This window comes from Neomonachus schauinslandi, chromosome 11 (genome assembly GCF_002201575.2).
Source record: "Neomonachus schauinslandi chromosome 11, ASM220157v2, whole genome shotgun sequence".
Lineage (NCBI taxonomy): Eukaryota > Metazoa > Chordata > Mammalia > Carnivora > Phocidae > Neomonachus > Neomonachus schauinslandi.
The window spans coordinates 99,889,665-99,907,630 of NC_058413.1; the positions used below are offsets into that span (position 1 = coordinate 99,889,665).

At 36.8% G+C, this 17,966-nt stretch overlaps 1 pseudogene; it reads left to right on the forward strand.

Annotated features, from left to right (window-relative positions):
• The first annotated feature begins 16,832 nt into the window (after window positions 1-16,832).
• The window catches only part of LOC110586412, a 51,736-nt pseudogene continuing 50,602 nt past the window's right edge, over window positions 16,833-17,966 (forward strand).

Consider the following 17,966-nt stretch of genomic DNA (forward strand, 5'->3'; position numbering starts at 1 on the left):
TATTCTATGTACCAGGTATTGCTGAATTCCTGCAGTTATGATTTCTCGTCATTGTATCACTCTGGATCCAATTAGAAGGTAGAAACCACACTGTAGGGCGCCTGGGTGGCTCAGTTGGTTAAGCGACTGCCTTCGGCTCAGGTCATGATCCTGGAGTCCCTGGATCGAGTCCCGCATCGGGCTCCCTGCTTGGCAGGGAGTCTGCTTCTCCCTCTGGCCCTCTTCCCTCTCGTGCTCTCTGTCTCTCATTCTCTCTCTCTCAAATAAATAAATAAAATCTTAAAAAAAAAAAAAAAAGAAGGGAGAAACCACACTGTGAACTAAACCAAGGAAGTCTCATAGAATTATTAAACCCTTGATAAAGGAGTGATTGTAATATATAAGGAAACCATATGGTACACTTACGGTAGAGGGAGGGAATCCAAGGAAGGAGCAACGTGGAAGGGGCCCTCCCAAGGCAAAGGGTCAGACCGTGTTGGTGAAAGTCGCAGAGGTTGATGGTTGGCCCAGGCCACAGCTGGTGTGCAGTTGCTGGGCAAGCAAAAAACATCCTCTGTGGTGTGGGCAGGGTGCAGGTGATTGGCAAGCAGGGGCACGGGCATGCCGAGGGGGCGGGGACTTGGGACGCAGGCAAACTCTGCAGGAGGCCTGCCGAGGGAATGGGTGCCCAAGCAAACAGGAGGCCTTCACAGGCAGGAAGATTTGTAGTGACTTTTCCCTGTTGCAAAGGCCAGGGAAGATTATCACTAGTCCAGGACAAGGCTGCAAGGTCACCAAATGATGGACAGGTTAGACGGGAGGAGCTCCACCAGATAGCCCCATACCCACAACACCAACCCACTGCAGAGCCACTGGACATAGCAGCATAGCTCCTTCCTCCTCTAATGTCCCTCCAGTGCCCTCTACTGAGAACGTTTGACAATGTGCAGGAGAGATGCTTAAGAGAATTCGGTCCATTATTTCAGAGAACATATTGAAGGGTGAGTTTGGAGCTGAGAGACAATAAGTTAACTGTTATAGTCATCAGCCTACTCCTTTTTACTGGGTAGTTTCTCTAGGAAACAAGACCATGCTCTAATAATACTCTACATCTTTAAAAAAAAAATTTAAAACCTATATCTAAAAAACTCTATAGATCCCTGATATTACATTTCTCTTCAGTTACTGTCACACATCTCCCCCTTGAACAAAACCTTCTTGAAAATATGATTCTATATTCACTGTCCTCATTGCCTCCTATTCTCTGTTACAACACATTCCACGTTGGCTTATGTTCTCTGCTGCGCCTGTTAGGGTCACCTTTGTGTTGTCAAATATAATGGCCACTTGTCTGTGTTCATCCAATTCAGCCTCTCGGTGGCATTTAAGTGGAATATGCCTTCTTTATTTAGACCCTCACTTTCCTTTGTGTGACATGACTCTTTCAGTGTTTTCCTCTTGCCTGCCTAGAGACTTCTTCCCCCTCTCCTTTGGCCATTCTACCTCTGCTACTTGGCCTCTAAATTTGGAATACCCTGGGGTTCAATCGTATTCACCTGCTTTGCTCTGTAGTCTCATTCTGGGTGATATCCACCCTTTGGTTTAAATACCGCCTATAGTTTCACTGACTTCTAAATATTTGTCTCCAACTCTGATCTCTCTATTGCATTTAGGAATTGCATATCCAATTGCCTACTTAACTCTCTATGTTCCTGTCTAGGCGGTATCTCAAACTCACCATGATGAAAGTAGAATTCTTGATTTATATTCCAAAACGCATTTGTCCCTAGTCTTCTCCAATTCAAAAAATGTTAGCAAGACCCAAACAGTAGTCAGGAGCTATCCTTATTCATCCATTTCTTTCCAAGTCCTGCCATATTTTCTTATATGTAGACAATGTGTCTCCTCTACTTTCATTCCTACCATCCTGATTCAGGCTATACCTCCTCTCTCCTGGAGGTAGGCAACAACTGGTCTTTCTGCTTATAATCTTGAAACCTCTGTAAGGCATTCTCTACACAGCAGCCAGACTGATCTTTTGAAACTGCAAATTGGATTGTTTCACACCCTTAGATAAAAAATCTTTCAGTGGATTCTAAATCCAGCCTCAGGGCAAGTGTCTCCTAAGAGATAATTCTTCCTGACCACACAGTCTAGATGTAGGTCCCTCCATCTCTCTATTATTTAATTACTTTATCATGTTCCCTTTTTATGTGACTGTGTATCACTATCCAAGATGATCTCATTAAGTTAGTTTTACATGTGATTTTTACCTGTTCTACTTAATGCTAGATTCTAAGCTCCCTAACTGTGAGGGTCTTGTGTTGCTCACTAGATGTTTTATCCACAGCATCTAGAAAATGCCCAGAATATATTGGTTCAATCTGTACATGTTGGATGAAATAAAGGCTCCTCTTAAATTTTCCAGGGAGAAAGCTAGATGCAACAGTGGCTACCAGTCACCTATTTGGAATTACAGAGCTCTTTATGTGTAGAATGGCATGGCATGTAGTAAGGACATGTTCTCTCTCAGGAGAACATATCCATGATTATTACAGAAAGACTCCAAGACTCATCAAGTCTGCAAAAGCCCATGAGATGTGTATCACAAAATATTTTCATGTTATGACTCAGAAATGAAAAATTTAGGGACAAAAATTGTAGTTTTCATTATTACCTATTGATGACTGAAGCTTTAAAAGAGAACAGAGAGTATGGACACATGTTAATAGTTGTATCTTTGTGTTGCCAGGAAAGATTTGCTCTTTTGGAACATGAACAATGATACTGATCCACCTGGCTCCTGCAAAGGGCTTGGCACACAGAAAAACAAGGAAGAAAAAGATTTGGTCTCTGACCAGAAAGTATTTATAATCCAACTAAAGAGATAAACTTGTATAGAAATAACTTAGAAATGAAACCAGGGGTCTGCCTGCATAGCCTAAACTTCTAGATCTCATACTAAATTAGGCTCTAAAAGTATCCCTTTGATGGGTTTCGCACTTCCAGAACAAGGTAAGGATCATGTTGACTATATATTCCTGCCTTAAATCCATCATCCAAGCTGTTCCTTTTTAATGGGAAGAAAACCCTTCCTAGCATTCTCTAATTAAAGAGAACTGTCCTTCAACTCCCAGATCTATATAGGTATACTCAACCACTCCCTCTCCTGTTGTGCACTCATGGCACTATTTTCGTATGGCTGTAATGTAATATTGTATTAGAAATAATTCTACCTGTGTCTGATAACATAGATAACACTGAAACTAAATTACATATTTCACGAGGACAGGGAATATACCTTTATCACTTACAAAGTTTCAGAGCCAGAGTTTCAGAGCTGAGAGACCATCCATGGATTCCCAGTTCTTTCCAAGTCTGCAACTGCAGGCAATGCAGTACATGATTGAGACTAAATGAGTGATTAAATAAGTAACTTATATGACTCATGGGGATAAACTGTCAGATAAAGCTTCCCTAGAGATAAAGGATTAATGACAGGAAATATGACTCCCTCTCTTACTTGCCTTCAACTGTACTGCCCTCTATATTAAACATCTGTTGTTTCTGCCCTGACCAATACTCCCCCCTTCTAGTAACAGAGCCCCTCTTTTCCTAGAGAACTGCACTTACTCCACTTTATATCATACTAATGGAACTGTCAACCATGTGGTTCTGCCTCTCTTTGGATCTTACTCATCCACTAAAGCACTCTCCCCCACGCTTAAGTGGTTGGTCCTAGAAGAGTCTATCGGGATTGTTATTTTTGGAGTTCTTTCTGTGACCTATAAATTCTGGATCTCTCACTGAGAGATCCTGAACACTGAAGACCATGTATGGCTTAAGCTTCTTGGGACTACAGTGTGAAAAGGATCAGTCTGAGAATGGATCCAAGGAAAGAGGACAGTAGACCCTAGAGGCTTAGAGAGTTGGCTTACCTTATTTGACCCCCTAGATGAGTCATTCAGTTTCCTTTCTCTTTTTCCTTCAGCTGTCACGGAAACTACTAGCATGAGTTGGAAACTACAACTGGAAGAGTCCTGGATAATGTGTTTCTGTAAGGTCAACTTGCCCCTGGAGAGTAATAAATAGAGATTGCAGATGCAGTTGTAAAAGTCATTACAAACCATAGAAAATTAGCAGAATTCAACAGTCCTAGGATCTGTGATTGATACTGAAAAAAAATTTTCTGGATACCCTGATGGGCAATAGTTGAAATGATAGTATTTCTGTCTTTTGCTGTGAATCTTCTTGAAGTAAGGTGGACACAAAGAGTTTGTATGGAGACTGAATGGTTTTATTTCACATATTTCTCCCGAAACAAATAATGAAAGAAACAGATTAAAGGAACTACCAAGTGCCTGCATATGTTTTTACACTTAATCCTCACAAACCCTAAGAAATTTGTGCTATTAATATCCCACTTTATAGATGACTAAATTCTGCCTGTAGATGAGTAGAAAGTTAAAAAATTGTCCAGGATCCTAAAGCCAGTCTATGAGAAACTTTTGTTTATCAGTATCTAGTGATAAAAGATAAACAAGTAACTCACAATATAAAGGAATAACAAGATGTTAACAGTAGAAAGTAGGAAGCTGATGATAAATAAGAAAACCTATGGAATTTATTCAAAATGGTGGACTTGGCACACACTGTAGCCTTCCCTCTAAAATAAGTCCACAGAAATGTCTGGAAGGAGATTTATAAAACTTCATTACCACGACAGAAAAGAAGAATTTCCTTAAAACAGAGAATGTGAAAAAATCCAAAGACTAATATCAGAAGGGATGAGATTAAACTTGAAAAGTCCAGTCCAAGATGAATTTGTGTCTGGACTGCCACAAAAGTTTCATATGCCAGGATCAGGAGAGAGCCCTGAGAAGATTGTAGTCTCATAAGTGTGCAATAGCATTATATCTAAAAACCAATGTGTATACCTTAATTTAAAAATAATTTATTGCTAATTTTCCAATAAATCATAATCACTGATCATGATTACCATAACAAATATGATAATGAAAAAGTTTGAAATATTGCAAGAATTACCAAAACGTGACAGAGACACAAGGTGGGCAAATGCTATTGAAAAAAAAAAAAATGGCACCAATAGATTGCTTGATGCAAGGTTGCTACAAACCATCAATCTGTAAAACAAAGCAAAACAAAAATGCAGTACCTGCAAAGCACAATAAAGTAAGGTATGTCTCTATAAGTAGGCCAGTAGTGAATCTCAAATTCAAAGATGAATATATAACCAAAACTTACCAATCATTTGAAAAAGGTGAATATTTGAAAGAAAAAGCATCAAGCACAACAATGAGAAGAAATTTGCAAGTCAAGGACACATTAGGTTACATAGGACATAAAATATAATTCGTCTCTGGAGTGACATGAGAAGATATTGCAGCCATACTTAGAGTTAGCTAGATGTTTGCTAAACTAAATGTGTGATAGATGAAATAAAGGAAAACTTGAAGGACACACTGAGAATCAAAACAAAAACACACTGGCTAAGATGAAATATTAATTCAAGAATTCATCCAGAATATAGAATAAAACAAAAATGAGATCAAAATTGTGAAAGGAAAGTTAGCAGGTATTAGTTCTCAGATTTAAAGGGTCATGAGCCATTAAAAGTGCCAAGCAAGATAAAAAGATTTGCATAAATTTCATAAGACCAAGGATGAAGAGAAAATTTTTAAAAATTCCAGAAGGATATTAACTTTGATATCTGATATTTCATCAGCCACATTAGATGCAAGAAGAAAATAGAACAGTGTCTTCAAAGCTATGAGACAAATATTTTTCATCTTATAATTCTATACCACATAAACTTAACTATTTGTGGGGGCAAAACAAAAACCTGTTCAGTGTTATGCTGGCCCTTTCTGAAATCACTAAAGATTTTACAAGATGAGAAATCACTTTAGTAGAAAGGAGTAGATTTTAGAAATAATATTGTTGAGGAAAAAAAGAACACAACATTGCTGTAATTGTGAGCTAATATGTAATATATAAAATATTTTTTAATTTAAACTCAATTAGCCAATGTATAGTACATCATTAGTTTTTGATATAATGTTCAGTGATTCATTGGTTGTATATAACACCCCGTGCTCATCATATCACGTGCCCTCCTTATTGCCCATCACCCAGTTACCCCATCCCCCCCCACCTCCCTTTCCGCAACCCTCAGTTTGTTTCCCGGAGTCAAGAGTCTCATATGTAAAACTTATTCTTAAGCATAAAGATTAGTATTATGGGTGATAGTAGTTGATAATCGCTGAGTTTTAAAAAGTGCAAAACACAGTTCTAAATATTATACATGTATTAATTCATTTAATCTTCCTAACAATCCTGTGAGCTATACACCTGGAAAATGATAATACTGAGGCATAGAAAAGTTGAATAACTTGCCATTTGTCACAGAGCTAGGAGGTGGTAGAGCCAGGATGTGAACCTATAAATAACACTGAGATTCCAGACGATATTAACATGTGTTATGTACTAACTGAACTGTGTCCTTCCCAATTCATATGTTGAAGTCCCAACCCTCAGTACTTCAGAATATAAACATATTTGGAAATAAGGTCTTTAAAGAGGTTATTAAGTTAAGATGAGGACTTTTGTGTAGGGCATTCCAATAGAACTGCTGTCCTCGTAGGAAAAGGAAGACATACCAGGGAGGCACATGAACAGAGGAAAGCATGTGAGGACACCGCAAGGAGGGCACCATTTGCAAGCCAAAGAGAGGGACCTCAGAAGAAACCAGACTTGCCAACGTTATGATCTTGGATTTACAGCCTCCAGAACTGTGAGAAAATACATTTCTGTTGTTTACACCACTCAGGCTGTAGTATTTTGTTATGGTAGCTCTAGCAAACTAATACTGATTTGAGTGATAACAGTGTAGCAATAGAAAAATTTTACATGCTAGTAAATTCTAGATGCATCTTTTAAAGTAGCAATTTAAGCTTACTGGTTTTTTTTAATTAAGAGCAACTCATAAAGAAATATCTAATTTTAAACCAGAAAAGGCAAAAATGTAACAAAGGAAACACATTTTAAAAAAAGAAAATGAGAAGAAAGAAACCAAGAAAGACCTGGAAATTGGATTTACAAAGTACGATGGTAGAAAGAAGTCCGTATGTATCAGTGATCATACTATATTTAAGAGTAAAATTCCTAATCAAAAGACCGTTCAGGTTAAAATAAAAAACTAAGCATACACTTAACATGCAACCCAGGAATTGCCTTCCTGGACATTTATCTCAGAGAAAGGAAAATTTATGTTCGCATAAAAACCTGTACACAATTGTTCATAGCAGCTTTATTTGCTATACACCAAACTTGGAAACAATTAAATGTTCCTCAGTAGGTGAATGGTCATGCAAACTGCAGTACATCCATACAATGGAATGCTATTGGCAATACAAAGTGTTATATATATGCAACTGATAATTTATTGAAAACTACCCCTGAAACTAATGATGTACTATCAGTTGGCTAATTGAATTTAAATTAAAAAAAATACGAAGGAGCAATCTATTGGTATATACAACAGCTTGGATGGATCTCTATGCTATATATAAGTGAAAAAGCCAATCTCAAAATATCATATACGGTATAATTCCATTTATGTAACATCTTTGAAATGACAAAATTATAGACAGAATAGATTCATGATTACCAGAAGTTAGGAATGGTGGGAGAGCAGGATGGGTGTGACTACAAAGGGCTAGATGAGGGAGATGTTTGTAGTAATGGAACAGTTCTGTATCTTGGTTTGTAGTGGTAGTTACACAAATTTATATATGGGATAAAATGATAGAGATCTATACCCATGCATTGTACCAATGTCAAATTCCTGGTTTTGATCTTGTACTATATAGTTATGTAAATTGTAACCATTGGGGAAAACTAGATGACGAGCACAGAGAATCTCTCTGTACTATCTTTGCAACTTCCTGTGAATCTGAATCTTAAGTGCAAGGCACTGTTCTAAATATTGTAATGTATTAATTTAATCCTCATCGCAATCTTATGAGCTGCATACCTGGAAACTAATCATAGTAAGGCACTGATAAATTGGGTGGTTTTTTTTTTCCCCTGCACAGTGAACAATGGCACTTGGTAAACATGTAAAAAAACATTTCTTCATTGAATAAATGCCATTAGACAATTATAATATTGAATAATTAGAGGGATTAAAAAGTTGAAATAAATACTAGATAAAATAATATATACAGAAGGAGATAATGGGAGCCAAGCATTTCTTTGCATAAAGGGAGCAGCAAAAATAAAGATCAATTTTAAGATTTGTTCAATATGCATATTAAAATTTTTAATTCATAAAGTGGATATACATACCTCTATATATGATTAAACTTCCAAAACTATAAAGGGGAGGGAAAGAGAAAAAGTATAATCATCAAAATATAAGAAGATAAGCCACAGAGTGGCAGAAAATATTTTCAAAAGACATATGCGTGTTATCCAAAATATACAAATAATTCTTAAAATTCAACAATAAGAAAACACAAAAAATTGGGCAAAAGACTTGAACATTTGCCTCACTAAAGATATACAAATGGCAAATAAGCATATGAAAAGATGCTCAACCTCCTATATTAGGAAACTGAAAATTATAACAAGAATGAGATATCACAACATACTATTAGAATGGCCAAAATCCAAAACATTGGCCATACCAAATGCTGGGGAGGATGTGGAGCAACAGGAACTCTCATTCATTGCTGGTCAGAATGCAAGATGGTACAGCCACTTTGGAAAATAGTTCAGTAGTTACTTAGAAGACTAAACATCCTCTTACCATATGATCTAGCAATTATGCTCCTTGATATTTCCCCAAATGATCTGAAAACTTATGTCCACACAAAAACCTGCACATGGATGGTTGTAATGGCTTTATTCATAATTGCCAAAACTTGGAAGCAACCAAGATGTCCTTCAGCTGGTGAATGGATAAACTGTGGTACATCCAGACACTAAAATTTTATTCAGAGCTGAAAAGAAATGAGCTATCAAACCATGACAAGACATGGAGGAACCTTAAGTGCATAATACTGTTAAGTGGAAGAAGCCAGTCTGAAAAGGCTACATACTATACAATTCCAACTACATGACTTTCTGGAAAAGGCATAATGAGGCAGTAAAAAAAAAAAAAAAAATCAATGGTTACTAGGAGTTAGGAAGGACGAATAGGTGAAGCACAGGGGATATTTAAGGCAGTGAAACTATTTTACATGATAGTATAATTGTGAGTACATATTGTTATACATTTGTCAAAACCCAGAGAATGTATGATTCCCAAAATGAACTTAACATAAACTGTGGACTTTGGATGATAATCATGTGTCCATGTAGGTTCATTGATTGTAACAAATGTGCCACTCCACTGCATGATGTTGACAGGAGAGACTGTGAATGGGGGGGGTGAGGGAGGATGGGGCATATGGGAAATCTCTGTACTTTCCAATCAGTTTTGTGAACCTAAAAATGCTCTTAAAGTCTATTTTAAAAAGAAAAGTAATCATTTCAGTAAGAGGACAGGAAAGAAGGGTGTGGGGGGTGGGGAGGAAGAACATGGTAAATATAAAGCAAAAAAAGAAGATGGTAGAAATAAATTCAAACATATCCATAATCAAAGTGACTTTAAGTGGACCAAATTCTTCTTAATGTTAAACATCAGTGATTTACAAATTAGAATTTAAAAAATTTAAATCCCTCTTTAAGCTGTTCAAAAGATACATCTAAAATATAATGACACAGAAAGGTTGAAGGTCGAGGAATGGGAAAATAGTAAATATAAACAAAAGGGATGCTGTAATATCAATTTTAATATAAAACAACTCTTGGGAGAGCATAATGACTAATTAATTTTTCTATTCCATAACAGCTTCTTCTACTTAGACCATATTCCTGGATCAAGAACCAAGAGTAGTACATCTCCATTCTGAATCTGGCACCGAGTCACCAGAAGAGTATATTGTCCTCAGGGAATGTCTAGGCATAGGAATACCATGCCTGGGAAGGCAAATAAACCTCTGAGGAGGATGAGATGTTCTAAGAATAAGTTTGTTAATGCCATAAAGATTCTAACCATAGGACAACTAGATTATGAAATTCTTAAGATCAAGGATAATGTTTTATTATTCATGTTTGAATCACTAGCACTTAAAACATTAAAAGTATAAGACAAATGTTGGGTGAATAAATGAGTGAATCAATGTATCATGTACATTGTATATTATAATAATTTAGTTCTTCGTTATCATGCACATACCTGAATTATCAATACCGTAAATGTTGCTTACTTTATGCCAAAGGCCTATAACATGCAAAGGGAATGTCGGGATATCAGAATGCTCAGATAAACCCTGTCCTGGCTTCTCATGCTCCCTTGTGAAGACTTTTCTACTGTCACCTCCCAGCCTATGGTGTATTTCTACCACCTCTTTTCTTGCATAGCCTTTCCTTTATAGCTGTGATTCTCAAAGTGTGGTCCACAGACATACAGTCCACGTGCCAGCCCATTGACTGCTTTTACTGGTCCTCATCAAGATATATACAGAAATTGAGAGTAAGCATTTGAAACATTCTAGACAGTTTCAATTACCATGACAGTTATGCAGATTTTTATTGTATTTTCCAAAGTCATGGTAGCTGACAGTTTGGAAATAAGTAAATAACTTGTCTTTCAGCACAGATAGTTCAAGAGGCCTTGTGCCAGGGCTGTTGGCTGAATATAAGTCACTTGGGATCTTTGAAACTAAATCTTAGGAATTGGCACAGGGTTTAGGCATCCAGGCATAAAAAGACTGATGAAGTTGGAGTTCTGTTTCAGAGCTAATGTGATAGTCACATGACAAAACCGAAGGTGTTAGGTGGGAAGGGCCTGAAGCATAGAAGAGCCCCCTCAGCAGATAGATGAATTGTACCCCCTTTCTCTATACCACAGAGCAAATAGTCCTTCCTGTTTTATTATTTGAACCACCCACCATTTCTCAACAACCCACCATTTTTCTGCGTGGTGTTCACCAACAATGTGTCCTAAGTGGAGTTATCTTCAGACCCCAGGTTTTCAGAGCAAAGGCTACACATAGAGTAGAGCCACCGTGGTATTTTCACACTATAACCACAAGGACTTATGTATCTTAAAACTAAGAAATTTCTATTCCAACGATTTCTGGTAACATACGGGAAGAGATACAGGAGTCTCAAAGATTTTCTGGGACCCACCCAGTTAGCAGAGCCTGTAGAATTCTGTCACCATCCAAATGCATTATTCTTTATTGCCTTTTCAAATTCATGCCCTGATTAATCATAAACCAAGTGACAGTGAATACAGATAGATGAAAATAAATGTCTTCAGGGACAATAAAAAATAAGTTTTGTACAGCCACAAGAGACAATTAAGAACCCAGGTACTTTTCCAACTATCCAGATGAAGAAGTCATTAAAACAGGTGAGTAAGCAAAACTATAAAGACTTCACTATCTCTAATCTTGCCTGTGGTGAGTAGGGGAGAGGAAAAAGCAAAGCAGAAGGAATTAGAAAGACTGTGTCCATGCCAAAATCTTTTTTCAAGTAAGAGAAAGGAAGAAAAAAAGGGGAAAGTTCAGAAGAAAAATGTAGTAAACAAAAATGATTGCAAGAGCCTCTCTTCATGACAAGAACAGGCTAGTTGTCCTGACATGGCATGAAAATAAAATATTTTTCTAATAACCACTGATCCAAAGTACCCAGTGCTCCATGGGGAACAAGCATTTATACAGTCACTCCACCTAACATCTAGTTGGAGAAAGAAAGATGTCAAAAATACCTGCTTACAGCTGATAATATTTTTTTGCCTTGTTTCATGTGTTACACTGACTGGGTGGAAAAATGTATAAATATGTCCCAGGAATTTGGAATGTGGGAGAGATCAATGTGGTCTAGAATTATTCTGGAAAGATTTCTGTAGAGTTGGGTCCTAAATTGGGGATGGACTGCCTGTCAAGTTTGGATTGGTTCAGGGCAAGCCATCCCAGGTGGGAAGTAGGGTGTGTTAAAAAGTCAAAAAGCAGGATGATTCTTTTGATTTATGTCTTTGAATATGTGAGTATCCTTATACTGTATTTTATGTGTTTTTAATTTATATAAATAATTTTGTGATAAATACTATGTCTTTCTTCATTTAGCAATGTGTTGAGCAACCCTCCATGTTGTATGTAAATGTAAGTTGCTTCTGACTGCTGTATCGTGTCCCACATTACACATCCACTGCATATGTCTTAAACATTTCATAATACATATTATAGTCCATCTAATTCCCTACAATGACACACAGATATACAGGAAACTGAAATAAAATTTTGAAAGTGATCTTTTTTTCATGGACCCGACTGAAAAGTCTTCTGATATACTCAAATTAGATTGCTTGGACTTAGGACATAGGTATACACAATTTCAGAAAAAGAAACTACCATATTACTTTGAAACTTTATTATACTCATTGGTGCACTCACCAAGAATACAACAGACTTCTATATAAAAATGCAATATATATTATGACCCAGTTGGGTTTAAGTGAGCAAGGTAGTGTGGTTTAGCTTTAGAAAACATTTAAAGATAAAGGAGAGACATCATATAACCACCTCAATAATCAGAAAAAAAGTCTATGACAAAATTCAATTTCCATTAATTCAACTTTCATTAAACACTTAGCAAACTGTTTTTTAGAAGATAGCTTCCCTTTTTATTAAAGTATACATGACATACAATGTTATATTAGTTTCACATGTACAACATAGTGCTTCAACAATCATGTACATTACACAGTGCTCACCACAATAAGTGGTGACCATCTGTCACCATACAAAGTTATTACATTATTGATAGTCTCTATGCTGTACTCAACATCCTTGGGACCTGTTCATTTTATAACTGGAAGTTTGGACTTCATAAACCCATTCATCTATTTCACACATACCCCCCACATTCCTCCCTTCTGGAAACCACCAGTTTCTCCTCTGTATTTATAATCCTGTTTCATTTGTTTGTTCATTTGCTTTGTTTTTTGGACTCCATATATGAGTGCAAATACATATTTGTCTTTCTCTGTGTGACCTCTTTCACTTAGTACAATACCCTTTAGGTCTATCCATGTTGTCATGAATGGTAAGATCTCAATGGTAATATTCCATTGTTTGTGTACCACATCTTCTGGATCTATTCATCTATCAATGGTTGCTTTGGTTGCTTCCATATTTTGGCTATTGTAAATAATGCTACAATAAACATAGGAATGCATGTATCTTTTTGAATTAGTTTCTTCATTTTCTTAAATACCCAGTAGCAGAATTATTAAATCATATGGTATTTTTATTTTTAACTTTTGAGTAATCTTTATACTGTTTTGTAGAGTGACTGCACCAATTTACATTCCCTCAAACAATGTATGAGGTTTCCTTTTTCTCCACATCCTTATCAACACTTGTTACTTCTTGTTGATACTAGCAATTCTGACAGGTGTAAGGTGATATCTCATTGTGGTTTTGATTTGCATTTTCTTGATAACCAGTGATGTTGAGCATCTCTTCATATGTCTGTTGGCCATCTGTATGTCTTCTCTGGACAAAGTGTCTATGCATGTCCTCTGCCCATTTTTAATCAGATTATAGGGGTGTTTTGCTATTGTATGAGTTCTTGAATGTATGTTTTGTACATTAACTCCTCATTAGATACTATCATTTGCAAATATTTTCTCATATCCAGTTAATGCCATTTTTGTTTTGTTGATGGTTTCTTTCAATGTTCAAAAGCTTTGTATTTTGATGTAATCCCAATAGTTTATTTTTGCTTTTTTTTTCCCTTGCCTAGGAGATATATCTAGAAAAATGTTGCTAAGGTCAAGGTCCAAGAGATTACTGCCTATGTTTTCTATGAGGTGTTTTATGGGTTCAGGCATGTCTTTAAACCATTTTGAGTTTATGTTTGTGAATAAAGAAAGTGGTCCAGTGTCATTCTGTCCAGTTATTGAAGAGATGTCTTTTTCTCACTGTAAATTCTTGCCTCCCTTGTCATAGATCAGTTGACCATATAGGTTTATTTCTGGGCTCTCTGTTCCATTGATCTATGTATCTGTTTTTGTGTCAGTACCATACTCTTTTGATTACTATTCCCTTGTAGTAGTGTTTGAACCTGGGATTGTGATACCTCCAGCTTTATTCTTCTTAAGATTGTTTTGGCTGTTCAGGTCTTCTGTGGTTCCATACAAATTTAGGTTTATTTGTTCTAGTTCTGTGAAGAGTACTATTGCTATTTGGTAGGAATTGCATTGAATCTATAAAATGCTTTGGGTAGTATGGACATTTTAATGATACTAACTTTTCCAATCTATGAGCATGGTATATCCTTCCATTTGGTTTTTTCATCTTCAGTTTCTTTCATCAATGTCTTATAGTTTTCAGAGTATAGGTCTTTCACCTCCTTGGCTAAATTTATCCCTCGCTATTTTATTCTATTTTTATTATTATTATTCTGATGCATTTATAAATAGGATTGTTTTGATTTCTTTTTTGGCTACTTTATTATTAGTTTATGAAAATACAAGAGATTTCTGTATTTAATTTTGTATCCTGAAACTTTACTTAGTTCTTATAGTTTTTTGGTGCAGTCTTTAGGGTTTTCTCTATATAATATCTTGTCATCTGCAAATAGTGACAGTTTTACTTCTTCTGAGAAGAGAGTTTCCTTACTCTAATAGAAAGCATTAAAAACAGCAAATATCATACATCAAACATTATATGTTTAACCAAGTACAGGGAAATTTGAAATTAACAATGGGAACAAGTCAGAGCTGCCCAATATGGCCACTTCTAATTATCTTTGTTCTGGATGTGTACTGAAACAAAAACACTATAAAAATAGCAAAGCACAGTAGGTGGGAGCAATACCTCAGCAATAACTGTACCAGGTAACAATAGTAATGATGGAAAAAAGACTGCAAATTGAAAAGATACTTAATAGTAGATGTAGGCAGGCTGAACTGCTAGGGGGAAAAAACTCCCAAAATATGATAACTCAAACAGGATAGGGGTTTGTTTCTCTCTCATGTAATTGTTCAGGCAGGTTCTGCTTCTTGAGGTCATCTGGGAAGCCAGGTATCCATCATGGAAGCTCTATCACTCATTACCAGTGCTCTTAACCCAAGGCCAATGGACACCCAAATGGTCCTATAGACAGAATTTAGGAAGTCTGTAAACTTTAATGGGAAAAAATATATCTTTATGTTCACTAGCTTCTAAATGAAGTTTAGTAATCTTTTTAATTTTAAATAATGACAACAAATCATAGTAGCATTGACAGTACCTGTGGCCCAGTCACCAATTGAAATCACAGATATTTTCATATCACAGTTCAGTTATTACAGAATCTGGAAATATCACACTTAATGTCATTTTTAAATTATTATAAAATATTAGACTTGGTTGCTAAATATTATTTGGTGTGTTAGTAAAGACTTGCTATACAACTATATAACAGATTATTTAAAATGTTGATAACTGTACTTCAACAGAATTAATTTTTGTCATAATTCTATACATTTTATGTATTTAAAAACATTATCTGCAGAAGTCCAAGGGTTTCATTAGACTGCCAAAGGGGCCCATGTTACAAAGAAGTTTTAAGAACACTCCTGTTAGGATATTTTCATCTCCCCCATGGTCAAAGCCAGGCTGCTGCCCTATTCGGTTTGCATTAAGTAGGAAGAGAAAAGAGAGCATGGAGGAGCCATATCATGGTCTTAAGGGAAAGGCCAGGGTATGGCACACATCCCCTTTGTCTGTATTCCACTTCAGACAACTCAGTCCCATGGCCACACCCAAACACAGTGGAGGCTGGGAAACACAAATATTGTGCTTTTCAGGTGTCAGAGAGGAAAAAGTTTTCCTCAACCCTCCTTGGGTCACTGATTTCATGTGAAAATTAAACTGACAGAGTAACAGAACAGCATATACATTTCACTGAATTTTTATTAGTACATGGGAATCTTCACAAGAGAATGAACACCCAAAGAAGTAACCAGAAGAGAAAGCTTTGACATCTTTTAGACAATAAATTTGTGAAGACACAGGCGTTTGGGCTAGTGCTAGTTGAACTAGGGCTAGGTACTTATCTCTCTTAACTAGTTAACTTCTTTAACTTCCTAATTGAGGTAAGTAAGCGTTAGTTTAACAGGTTTGTTTGCAGATTCCTCTGGTGCCATCTCTGGGCTCTTAAGTCTATTGCCAGTAAAATAAGGGTTGGGTTAGGTTTTTTTGGTTTTTTGTTTGTGGGTTTTGTTTTGTTTTGTTTTGCATTTACTGTTTCTTAATTGCCTGCAGCTCAAAATAATTTTTATGTGAAAGAGGCAAATTTGGGGGTGACATTCTAGTTTCCTTCGTAGGCACTGTGATAGGGCACTAGGCATGCAACCCTAAGATAAACATTCCATTACTTAGCTACATTTCTGTTATTAGTGATGGAAGGGACAACTATGGTCCCTGCACATTGACTCAATCATGTCCAAGGATGACTTAGTATAAACATAAGGGAATTAAATGAGTCAAAGACAATGATCAGTTTTCTGATTAGTGATCATTCACAAAGAGAGGAAGAGGGAAAAACAGAAGAACAGAAAATATTCCATTGGACAAGTTGACTGAGATTTCTGTGAGCTGTAGTGTACTGATAAACCTGCTCTCTGAGGAGTAAGGGGTAGGAGAAACACCTGTTTACAGCATTTGCTGATTCCCATCATATGAATCTACCCATCATGGCCACTTTAAAGCTACCAAGATGATATCATGGCACAAGGAGTTGGAAAAGATGAGCACAATGAGCTCTCACAAGCCAGTATGAGCTAGTGTACCTCTGTTGGTGAGGGTGAGGACTTACAAGTGGAGACATTCTGAAGAAATTTGCATATGCAGAGCTCAGGTTTAGGAGTAGAACTGGTGAAATGTTGATTTGGGAATCAAAAAAATTATCTAGCAATAAGGTTCTTTTTAAATAACAACAAAAAAAGAGTGTCTGGGTGGTTCAGTCAGTTAAGTGTCTGACTCTTGATTTCAGCCCAGGTCTTGATTTCAGCTCAGGGTCCTGGGAATGAGCCCCACATGGGGCTCTGTGCTGGGCTGGGTGTGGAGCCTGCTTGAGATTCTCTCCCTCTCCCCTCCTCCACTCTCCTCTCTCTCCCTCCTTCCCTCCCTCCCTCCCTCTCTTTCTCTCTCTCTAAAAAACAAAAACCCTAACAACAACAACAACAAAAGACAAAGGGCCCAAAATGGAGTCGTTTATACTAAGCCCCATGTCATGAAACCAATACTTAAAGTTTCAGCTCTCCCAGAAATGAAATCTTAAATTATTCAGTTAGTACTCACCTGATCAGCACTTAGGTAATCTGCCTAATAGACCCTTGCCATCTCTGAAAGAAAAATAACCTCGCAAAAACCAACCTTCTTTTTTGCCTAGCATAGTAACTTCCTGTTCCCACTCCTTTCTGATTATAAAAGTTTTTCATTTCCTATAGCTCTTCCTGCCAGATTCAAATTAATTTTTGCTCAAATAAACTCAAATATTTAATATGTCTCAGTTTACCTTTAACAGTTTTAGTATCAGAAGAGGGAACTAAATGAGACCCCTGACAGCCCTCAGGAGCAATGAGCAACCAAGCAAACCCCTTGAACTTAGAGCTTTCTCGCCTCTGAAGGTTGTATGTAAGTCCTTTTCTCATCCTAGCTCTACAGTTTTTTGTTCTAAGCTTTCAGACTTTATTTGAGCTTTTCCTTCTCCAGACTGGTTTCAGAAACTGGCCAGAGTTGAACTGGCTCTGACTTAGAAACTGAACTGGGTCTGGGGCTGGACAGCATACAACTTAAACTAGACTGGGTCTAGCGTGAGGTCTTAGGTGAATAAAATTTTGTTTTAAGGCTGAACAA